At 39.4% G+C, this 12,122-nt stretch overlaps 1 protein-coding gene across 1 annotated transcript in view; it reads right to left on the reverse strand.

Annotated features, from left to right (window-relative positions):
• Positions 1-12,122, reverse strand: part of LOC114326389 (transmembrane protein 198) — a 270,298-nt gene that overhangs the window by 86,262 nt on the left and 171,914 nt on the right. The gene's annotated exons all lie outside the window — the stretch shown is intronic.

A 12,122-nucleotide genomic window follows, 5' to 3' on the forward strand; every position in this document is an offset into this window, starting at 1 on the left:
AAACTTGCGTGCATAGAAATCGGCCCACTTAAAAATTTGGTCATTTTTGATGACTCGTATTTCCTAAACCTGTTGGCCGATTTAAGTGATTTCTTAAACATGTTATAGCCCGATTCTTTAACAATACCACTGTAATAATATTGTTGCTAAACAGATAAATTTTCATTGTATACCGGGTGTACCAATCAAGCTGTGTTTTTTCCTCAAAGTTCGCATCACCCTGTGGAATATTCTAGCATTTATAAAATACTGAAATTAAAACCCAACTATAGTTAACATTCTGTTTTCTTAACAATCTGTTTTTTTATTCATTCGTTTATGTTGGATAATAAAAAAGTTAGGTACTTTAACAACTAGACGTGTTCTTCATCAATACACGGTGTGTCTAAATAAGTGTGACAAACTTTAAGGGGTAATTCTACATGAAAAAATAATGACAGTTAACTTGATAAACGTTTGTCCGCAAATGTTTCGTTTCCGAGATACGGGATGTTGAATTTTTTCTTGCAAACTGACGATTTATTTATTGATTTAAAACCAGTTGAGATATGCAAATGAAATTTGGTAGATTTTAAGAGATAGTTATTGCTGATTTTTTGACATAAAATTAAGAATTTAATATTCACCATTGGCGCGCATACGGGTAATATAACCGATCATATTGACCGTATGTACGCCAATGGTGAATATTAAATTCTTCATTTTATGTCAAAGAATCCGCAATAACTATCTCTTAAAACCTACCAAATTTCATTTTCATATCTCAACTGGTTTTAAAGCAATAAATAAATCGTCAGTTTGTAAGAAAAAATTCAACATCCCGTATCTCGGAAACGAAACATTTGAATGAATCAAAAAACAGAATGTTAAGAAAACCTGAGGCTATAGTCGGGTTTTAATTTCAGTATTTTATAAATGCTACAATATTCCACAGGGTGATGCGAACTTTGAGAAAAAACACAGTTTGATTGGTACACCCGCTATACAATGAAAATTTACCTGTTTAGCAACAATATTATTACAGTGGTATTGCTATAGAATCGGGCTATAACATGTTCAAAAAATCACTTAAATCGGCCAACAGGTTTAGAAAATATGAGACATCAAAAATGACCAAATTTTTAAGTGGGCCGATTTCTATCCACGTAAGTTTAGTTAAAGTTTACGTTTGTGATATTTTCTAAGAAATAGAGTTAGTTCTATGACGTGCAGTGAATATCGTTGACTAAGTTTACTGATCCACACCTTAAGTTCTTGCGTATTATCCATACCAGAATTAAACAGTTAGAACAAAGCATAGTAGGTAAAACCAGTTCTGCTTTAGGTAAAGTTCTAAAACGCGACAGCCATCCTTTGCAATGCAAGTATTGGTTCAAAATTATTGCCTTCAAAATTGCCTGGATCAACAAAAAATGTTTACGGCTGGTTTATCGACTATGAGAAAGCATTTACCACCATCAAACATAACAAACTTATCGAACTATTACATCTGTCACAAGAGCCCACATTTTTTGTTTAAGTATTGACTATGAGCATGTATTCTTGCTTGTATAGTCATTTTCAGGAACTGCCGCTGGAACAAAATTTAACCAACGTAGCAAAAAATAATAACTAAAACGAGATGGGATTGGGATCAGAGAACCGAGAAACCGAGTACAATCCGCTTACAAGAGGGCCCTGCCCCGATGTGCTATGTCATAGCTTTTGTTTCTATCACGAAATAATCTATGCTACACTGATTTTTTATCATAGTTTTTCATTGTTTTATAGGCAAATTAAAAATACTAATTATTTTAGTACGATTCGCGATCTAGGTAACTATAACATAATATTGAACAGAATCGTAGTTTACATGTCATGTAATTACTGTTCGAAGTTGATTACCAATTTTAATGTACCTAATGTTAACATAAATTTTAGCCTTGTAAAGTCTTGTCGATGTATGTATATAAATATCTGTAATTACTTGGAAACATAGCCAACTATGTAATTTGTGTTTTTAATGACTAAACTGTTTTCAAGCAATATCTTGTTTATAATTTAGAAATGAATTTTTACCTTATGTCCCGATTATAATTTGTCCCTTAATAGTGGAGGCAATAAAGCACTGAACCTCCAAAAGAAAGGACAAGACGGATCTTAATAATTATTTTTGTATTCGATTCGTGAACGCGCCAGGAAACTTTGTGAACCGGAGCCATGATATAATATTGAAAAACTGCATACAAAAAATGCATTCTTAAAATGCATCTCAAACAGACAATAAAAAAATTCAGAACTCTGGGGTTTTTGGGGTCGCTGAAAACGAATATGACGTCAAAAGTGATCTCCGGAGTACCTGGTGCCCAGGGTACCTACTGTGTACCTCTTCTTGTGGAGTTTTCGTCAAATTCATTAAAAATTAGTCAAAAATTATTACTCGGGGGGTTTTGGGGCCACTAACGACGAATATGACATCGGAAGTAATTTCCGGAGTACCTGGTGCACAGGGTACCTACTGTTTACCTCGTCTTGTGGAGTTTTCGGCAAAAAATTTATTAAAAAATTAGTCAAAAATAATTACTTGGGTGTTTTTGGGGTCGCTAACGACGAATATGACATCGGAAGCGATCTCCGGAATACCTGGTGCCCAGGCACCAGGGTACCTACTTCTTCTGGAGTTTTCGGCAAATTCATTAAAAAAGTAGCCAAAAATCATTACTCGGGTTTTTTTGGGTCGCTGACGACGAATATGCTCTACGCGTACGGAAGTGCTCTACGGAGTACTTGGTACCCAGGGTACCTACTGTTTACCTCGTTTTCTTGAGTTTGTGGCAAATTCATTAAAAAATTCATTACTAAGGGGTTTTTGGGGTCTCTGACGACGAATATGACATCGGAAGATCTCCGGTGTACCTACTGATTATCTCGTAACTAACGATGTTTGACTAATTTTTTAATGAATTTGCCGAAAACTCCAAGAAGTAGGTAGCTACCCTGGGCACCAGGTATTCCGGAGATCGCTTCCGATGTCATATTCGTCGTTAGCGACCCGAAAAATCCCCGAGTAATTATTTTTGACTAATTTTTTAATAAATTTTTTGCCGAAAACTCCACAAGAGAGCTAAACAGTAGGTACCCTGTGCACCAAGTACTCCAAAAATCACTTCCGATATCATATTCGTCGTTATCGGCCCGAAAAACCCCCGAGTAATGATTTTTGACTGATTTTTTAATGAATTTTAATGACGAGGTAAACAGTAGGTACCCTTGGCAACAGGTACTCCGGAGATCACTTTTGACGTCATATTCGTTTTCAGCGACCCCAAAAACCCCCGAGTAACAAAATTGAACTCATTTCCGCCGATAATTGACGAGTTCTGAATTTTTTTTATTGTCAGTTTTAGATGCACTTTAAGAATGCATTTTTTGTATGCAGTTTTTCAATATCATATCATGGCTCCGGTTCACAAAGTTTCCTGGCGCATTCTCGAATCGAATGCAAAAAGAATTATTAAGAACCGTCTTGTCCTTGTTTTTTCGGAGGTAAGGCCGATTTTAGTGCTTTATTGCTTCGTCATAAGTTTTTTAAGTAATTTTTGAAATAATGAGTAGATACAACAGCCACATAGAGCAGAAACGTAACTATTAACGGTCTGTTAAGAGTAATTATGTCATCATCGTCCAAAGTTGAAGCAGATTCCAACGATTGTTTTGACGTCGTCTGTCCATCCTGTAGGTGGTCTATATCTGCTTCTTTTATCTGCTCTTGGTCTCATCACTGTAATATTATGAGTCCAGCGCTCGTTGTTCATTCAGGCCGCATGGCCGGCACAGTTCCACTTCAGTCATACTATGCATTCTATGACACATGTTCTTTTTAATTCTTGGTTTCTAGCTCTATCTCTGAGAGTCAGTCTAAATAACAACCCTTATATTCTCCTCTGGGTCATTCTAAGTTTGGTTGCTATGGACTTGGTTATGGAAAGTGTTTGGGCGCTGTAAGTCTGCTTTTTCAAATACTTTGGCATGTTGCTATTGAAGGTGTCTGGCTCCATATATGCCCCATACTAAAGTGATTCTTCTTTGTTTAACCAGTTTGATTGTCCCTGGAAATTTGGATTTCATGACTTAAGTATTTTTATATTTATGAACTCATGCCATTTCGTTGCAGTCGACTTTTGCATAGCTCCAATATTTTTTAAGTTATCTGTTATCAGTACTACGTCGTCCCTGAATCGACCTGAATTTCACCGTCGACATTTATTCATTTGGTATCCTAACTAGTAAAATTTTAATGTTCGCTATCAGTTTGGAGAACCGATAATCTATACCTACGACTTTCCTCCAACTTTCTCATTACGGTGTTAATTTCTATCCTATCAAATCCTATCAAATGCTTTACGAAAGTCTGTGAAAGCCAGGTTCCAATGGTCGGTTGTATTCGATGGATTTTTCTATAAATCCTTTTATGAATTGGAGGTGATCGTTAGTGCCACAGTAATTAGGTATTTAAAAATAATAATATATTTATCATTTACATCAAGCAATGAAGACATTTAGTCAAGCTGTCCTTCAAGATATTTATCCATATCTTTATTACAAAATTTAGTATTTCCATTTTGTTTTAACTTCAATATTACTACATAATAACTAATAATAAATTATCTTCGCTGTATGTATGTAATCATAGACTGAGATATTGTTAAAAATCGTTTACTTGGAGCCAATTTTTATATTCTGAAATATTTATTAGATATCCCCTCCTTTCTAGAGACATCTCGTTGCAAGATTAGAGTGAACATGAATTTCACAACTGCAATAAATCTAATGGATTAAAGTTTTATTCATCCACAAATCTGGATTTGTTAGTTTCCTTCTTTCTATGTTAAAACCTCGTTCTGGAAATTGTAATTTTTGAAATATACTTATCTTCCATGGCAAATGTAAATAGTTCGGTGGATATCGTCACTTTTTGTCATGTCATACTGCTCTGTTTATTTTTATTGTTTTAGAGTTTGTGAGTTTTGTGTTTTAATAGTACTTTTAGCTTCTCTCAACGGCGTAACCAGGATGATCCTAAGGTGGGGAAGGGGGGTTACAACTTCAAAATGGCTTGATTTGTCAACAACACATAATGGTGTTAAGCGTATAGAGCTCAAAGTAGATCCCAATGGGGGGATTAACCCCCCTGGTTACGCCTATGGCTTCTCTGTAAATGCTTTTTAAGAGATTCGAATATTCGTAACCTCACAAAGGGTAACGGACAATTCATAACGTCGTCAGTTTGAGAGAGTCTTTGATAGAGTATCACATGCATTACTATTTCAATGATTTGACTTAGTTGGTCTGTACACGTATGACGGAAACGGAAAAATCTTGAACAAAATAAGATTCGCAGACGACACCGCTATTTTTGCAGAAAGTCTAGATGCACTGCAACTATTAGTAAATAGATTACATCAAGTCAGTATGTACTATGGACTACAAATGTACGTTAAGAAAACCAAGTTCATGATTATTTCTAAGCAACATACAGTAGGAAGGTTGGATATCGAGGGAAAACAAGTAGAAATAGTGAATAACTACAAATATCTGGGAACCTGGGTAAATGAAAACAATGACCAGGGTAGAGAAATCAGGACACGCATTGAAATTGCAAGACAAGCATTTATAAAAATGAAAAAGATGTTTGTTAATCGAGACCTTCCTCTGGAGCTGACGATAAGAGTCTTAAGATGCTACGTGTTCTCGACTTTGTTGTATGGAGTGGAAAGCTAGACACTAAATGTAGAAAATATAAAGAAGTTGGAAGCCTTTGAGATGTGGTGCTGCAAGGCTGCAAAAGGATTGCGAGGTGATAAAGAACATCAAAACAAGAAAGCTAGAATATTTAGGCCACATTACTAGAGGTGCGAAATATGAGATATTACGGCTCATAATGCAGGACAAAATTAAGGGGAAAAGATCCATAGGTAGAAGAAGAATTTCCTGGCTGAGAAACTTAAGAGAGTGGTATAGTTGCAGCTCAGTAGATCTTTTCAGAGCAGCCGCCAATAAGGTACGGATAGCTGTGATGATAGCCAACCTCCGATAGGAGAAGGAACTACAAGAAGAAGAAGACACGTATGACATCAACTTGCTCAAAGATATTCACTACCTACTATAAGACATTAAGGTGGATTAGGAGGTTTCAGATAAAGATAAAGTTCTTATTTAGCGTGCCGTCACATGCCGAATGGAATGAACTCCATGCTTCAGATTCATCCTGAGTCATTGGATGTATTCTTAAATAATCTGTTCGATTTTAAGGTTCGAATTTGAGGGCCTTCAAAATTCTTTCTTTAAGTTTAGCTTCAGGAAGTGTAGGAAATTTTTCACGCAGGTATTTAAAGCTGTCACCTTGTTTATTTAAAGCTTTGCCACTGACACACTCCTAACTTTATTTGAAGTGCATTACGCTGCACATTTTTTGTCTTGGTACAAGTCTTTCTCTGAGTAGATGTTCTTTTTTAACGTAATTTAAATTTTGTGCTTGACTATCCCTTTCGCATAAAAACATGGATACTTTAAGAATCCAGACTGCTGACCTAAAAGCCAGGATATTATTTTGAGGTCTCCACTTAGTAACCAACAATATTCGCTATACTTATATTTTATCTAGGAAGAGCTCAAGATTTTCATACTTAAAAAGCACGGAGTGAGCAAAAGGTATAAGTATTACCATTCTGCAACAAGAAACACCTCAGATCTCTCTTAGAAGATTTATCAATAAATTTTTATTTTTCAGTCGTGATCCTATAAGATTTATGCAGTATTACAAGGTAAATCAGAACACTGAATTGTATGATTATTTTTCGAATTGAAATCCTTGACATCGTAGGAGCAAAAGTAATAGTCGTCTCCATGGTTTTTTGGATCCCTAAATACCATAAGAATGCCGAAGGGTAGAATAAAGAGCTATGTGTACCCTTTGTTCATTTTCTCAGTAGGTTCAACAACTGAAAACATACCTTGTGTGGAGTCCCAGGTGACCAAGATCTAAAGTTTTACACCAAAGGAAGCGTGATAAGCTTTCTAGATCAATTCTGTTTCGTTGATACTTTATATCAATATCTAATCTTATAAAATCCTAATGCAACAAGTCACGCAGTCTGTCCGGTACGGTTTCGATATGTAAACATTGAATGACCTTTAATAAAAGTCATTATATTTTGTTATATCTTTTTTATAACAGTTCCAGAATGACTGCACCGAATTAGCTAATTTTGATTTTAAAACATTTGTATAAGTCCAAGGAAGGTTTAAAAGGTGAGAAAATGTGATTATATTGTAAAGAAAATACTAAAAACAACAATGTTATTGTAATATGCACACAGTTATATTATATTCCTTTAGATTTATGTCACTAAAACTTAAGGTCTATTTACTTTTTTACGTTTCCCGTAAAATCGATGCTTTTGGCACTTTGTTTGATTTAAATATGGTATTTAGAATTGTTTCATTAAATTTATATTTATTAAAATGTATTGCACTCATGCACAAACTTGAATTTTCCACTTTATCGCAAAGAAAATGTTAAAAAAAAGTTTTGATTATTGTAAGTAAACAATGTTATAAAATTATTTAATTTTAAACATCTAATCAGCCCTAAACATCCATCCTTGGATATAGGCCTCCTCTTCCTTCCTCCATGTCTCTCTATCTTGGGCAATTTGCATCCATTTTGACCCAGTGTGTTTCTTCAGGTCATCTGACCATCGCATCTGTGGCCTTCCCCTTTTTCGTTTGTGGTTCCACGGTCTCCAATGTATAATCATCATCTTAGTCCATCTTTCATCCTTCTGCCGTAAGGTGTGTCCGGCAAACGTCCATTTAAGCTTTGCTACTTGGGTAGAGCAAGCAAGCAAGCAATTTGATTTAACCCGACCTGTGGGATTTGTTCACCCTCTCGAAGGAGTACATTCGGGTGTAACAAGTCATTGGGGCGAGGTGTTTTGACCCGAGTTATACAGGGATCACCCCACCTCGCTCCAATGCCCCAGGCCATCCCTTTCCCCCCCCATAGCACGCTGATGCGCGATGGAGGCACAACTATCGTAGCCAAATGCTCTTCACAATGGAACCCTGGGTAATAAGATTCCACTGTGGTACCCTAATCGAATGCAAAAAACTAGGCCCAGCGTGATGCGCTCTATGCCTTTATCTTCTTAATAACTTATCCGCGGTACTAAAAATTGCTTGCTTGGGCCCCGAGTCATCGTGCCGAGCCCCACTGAGCCCTGTTGGGCCCTGCTGGGCCCCGCCCGATGACTCGATGCTCTAATTTTTATGTGTTTTTGGTTTTTTTAATTTTTTTGGGGGCTTTCGCCATTTTTTATTTTATATAAATTTTTTTGGGGGCTTAAGGCCCTTCTAATTTTCTAATATTTGCTTACCTTGGAGGTGGTCGTGGTACTTGGACTTCGTGGGTAACGCTATCTTCGGCACTTGTTTCGAGCTACGAACACACTACTATCACTTATCACTTTTAGTTTATCCTATAATTTGTTGTTTCGGGCGTCTGTGCTTCCATCGGTGGAACTCGTCGTATCTTAGCGTCTCTCGCAGTATGTAATTTGGGTGATGTTCTAACTCTGCGAATTTGACCCTTGCCTTGTCTGTCATGGTTTCTGTGACTCTCACCTGTTGGAGTTCTCTGAACAGGAATCTTTCAGCTACATATCTTGGGACTCTGACGGCCTCCCTCAAGCTGTTGTTATGGACTGCTTGGATCTTCTTCTTGTGTGTATTACATACGTGTCCCCATGCGAGAGACGCATAAGTTAATACCGGTAGGATTATACTATTTATCAATCTTAACCTTGTTTTGAGTGTTAGTTTACTTTTTCTGCCTATGAGTCCTCTTAGATTCGCTCTTGCTATGTTGGCCTTCTGGACTGTGGCTTCTACGTGTTTTTGGAAGGTTAATCCTTTATCCATAATGACTCCTAGGTATTTGGCTTCGTTTTTCCACTCGATGGGCCTGTTCTGCACCCTCAATTGTTCCTCTGGCTGCTGTCTCCCTTTCTTGTATAGAACCGCTTGTGTTTTCTCTGAATTTATGGCTATCTTCCATTTGATACACCATGCTTCAATTTCTTCTAGTGCAGTTTGTAGGTTGGTCACTGCTATATCTGCGTTTCTATGCTTGGCCGCTATTGCTGTATCGTCGGCGTAGAGGCTCATGAGGGTACCTGGTGTTCTAGGTACATCTGCGGTGTATATCGTGTACAGCAGGGGTGACAGGACCGCTCCCTGTGGTACTCCAGCCTCCGGGATTCCGAGTTCGGACAGGACTTGTCCTATCCGAATCCTGAACCTCCGGCCGCCCAAGTACGACGAGATTAGCCTCGTCATCGCTCCGCTGTACCCGTAATCCCGCATTTTGAATAGGAGCCCCTTGTGCCAGACTCTGTCGAATGCCTTGCTTACATCCAGGAACGCTGCTCCAGTGTACTGCTTATCATTGAAACCGGCTGCTATGTACTCGGTTAGCCTGAGGACTTGTAGTTCGCTGGAGTGCTCTGCTCTAAATCCGAATTGAGCCTCTGGGATGATATTTAGTCGGGTTGTTTCCGCTTGCAGTCTGCTGAGGATGATTCTTTCCACTATCTTGCTGATCGCTGGAAGTAAGCTGATTGGCCTGTAGTTCTGTGGGAATGTGTGATTCTTGCCAGGTTTTGGAATCATGATGACACGGGCCTCTTTCCATCTGTTTGGGAATGTCTTGAATCTTAATATTGCGTTTATGATATTTGTGAAATACACTATAGCTTTTCTGGGCAAATATTTTAGGGCTCTGTTGGTTATTTCGTCGAGGCCAGGCGCTTTTCTCGGTGAACTATTTTTGATATGTTCATTGATTTCTTCCGGTGATGTTGGGAGGATGAAGTCCTCTGGGTCTTCTGGTCCTTCTTCTTGTTCTTCGACTTCTTCCAGGAAGTCGTCGTCTTCGTCTTGGTGGAAGTTCAGTCTGCATTCATCTTCGAGTGTAGTCCTCATCGCCTCTGCTTTGTCTTCTATGGTGTATACCATGCCGTATCTTCCATTTAGTGGGGGGATGGGTTTCCTGTCGCTTCTCAGCATTTTCTGGAGCTTCCAGACATTTCTCATGTTTGAGTCTTGTTCTTCCATCTCTTGTACGAAGTTGTCCCATTTTTCGCTACGGTGGAGTTTTAGGGCCGTTTGGACCTCCCTATTTAAAATATTTGCCCAGGATTTATCTACTCTGTTTCTTGTTCTTCTTGCTGTTTTCTTTGCTCTATTTTTTTCCCTTATCAACTCTTGTGTTTCTTGTGGTATGTCTTTGAACCTTCCCATGAATATCTCGACATCTTCCTCTGTTGTGCTGTTTCTAATTGCCTCTTGGATGATATTTTCGAACTCTAGGACTTTTCCTTCTATTTCTTCTGGATTGTTTATTACTGGCACTATGTTTATTCCTTCACTTACTAACCTTTTGTAGTTAGTCCACTTTATTTTCTTTTTTGTTCTTTTTGGCGGGTTTGTCTCTTCCCATGTTCCGATTTCTAGTAGGATGGGGTGGTGGTCAGTTGATCCTTCGTCCAGCGTGATTAATTCTGATTGCAGTCCTAGGTTTTTGGCTACAACTAAGTCGATGTGTGTCGGAAGTGCGTTTCCTGGGTAGTGGGTAGGTTCTTCTGGGCCCATTGCCATTGTGTCTTCGTTGTTTTCTATGTATCTGTTTAGTAGTCGTCCGTTTCTGTTCGTAGCTCTGTCGTTCCAGTTGGGGGATCTTGCATTCAGGTCTCCTATTATGATGGATGGTTCGGCGATGTTTAGGAACGCATCTAGGTCATCGTCCATTAAAGGGTCTTGTGGTCTTACGTAGGCTGATGTGATCCTTATTGCGCCTTGCCTCATGTTAACTTCTATTGTTGTGGCTTCCATGTTGACCAGTGGTGGAGTAGTGTAACTGGTGTGTCTAATACCCTTCTTTACTAGGATGGCCGTTCCTCCTGATCTTCTAGTGAGGTCGTTCCTATATACGTCGTATCCAGGAAACTTTAGGTTGAAGTTGTTGGTCAGTTTTGTTTCCTGAATTGCTACGATGTCCATCTCGTATCTGTTGGCGAGTTCATCTAGTATGTTCTGATTTGTGGTTATGCCGCCCGGGTTCCAGGAGCCTATCCTCAAGTATCCCCTCTCTGCCATTAGTTCTGTGCCTGCCTGGTGCTGATTATCACCTCTTGGACTACCTTAGTCACGATGTTTGTGACCATCCTGACTAGGTACTCTTCGTCTGGGAGGGTTGGTCGGTTGGACGGTGTGTTGTTCTGCGCTGGTTGGTCTCCCTGCGTGGCTTGCGCGTAGGATACCCCGGTTGCCTGCTGTCTTCGGTTTGGTGGTGGTCGCTGTTGTGACCTCTGTGGTGGAGGCCTCCCCCAGGTTGGGCACCTAGGACATCCTCTGTAGTTGGCTGGGTGGCTCCCATTGCAGTTGGCACACGTTGCCTTGACTTCTCTGGCTCTCTGGCACTGCTTTGAGTGGTGTTCTTCGCCGCACTTCACACATCTCGGGTCCTTGTGACACGAGTTCTGGGCGTGATGGTACCCTTGGCAGTTGAAGCACTGCGTCGGTCCTGCTGCCTTGCGTAGTTCCTCTACCACAACTTTCATGTGGCACAGGTTCGTTACCCGCTTTGCTTTTTCCACGTCTTCCTGATCCAGTGTCATGACAAACATGGGTAGTGGCCTCCTTTTCCCTACTCTCGTAGACATGTTACGTGCTGTGTGGCAGGTTATTCCATATTGGTTTGCCATGTCTTCTTGGATTGCCTTCTCGGTGGTATTCGTGGGCAATCCTCGTAACACTAATTTTGGTTTCCTGTCTTCGTCGAGTGGAAAGGCTATCCATTGTAGCCTCTTTTTCTCTTTGGCGGCGTATGCTTCTGCATATTCCTCCACTATCCTTGTCATCTTTCTGTAGTCATCCGGGCTTTTAGCCTGGATGAGCGTCTCTCTGCCACTTCTGGAGATTTTGTTTGTGGTGATGATGCCTTTGCCCTGGGCTATGGTAAGAATAGCCCCTGTCTCGCTGACACTCTGTAACTTAATTACAGGCGGTTTTCTGTATGGTGT

This window comes from Diabrotica virgifera, chromosome 2 (assembly GCF_917563875.1).
Source record: "Diabrotica virgifera virgifera chromosome 2, PGI_DIABVI_V3a".
NCBI lineage: Eukaryota > Metazoa > Arthropoda > Insecta > Coleoptera > Chrysomelidae > Diabrotica > Diabrotica virgifera.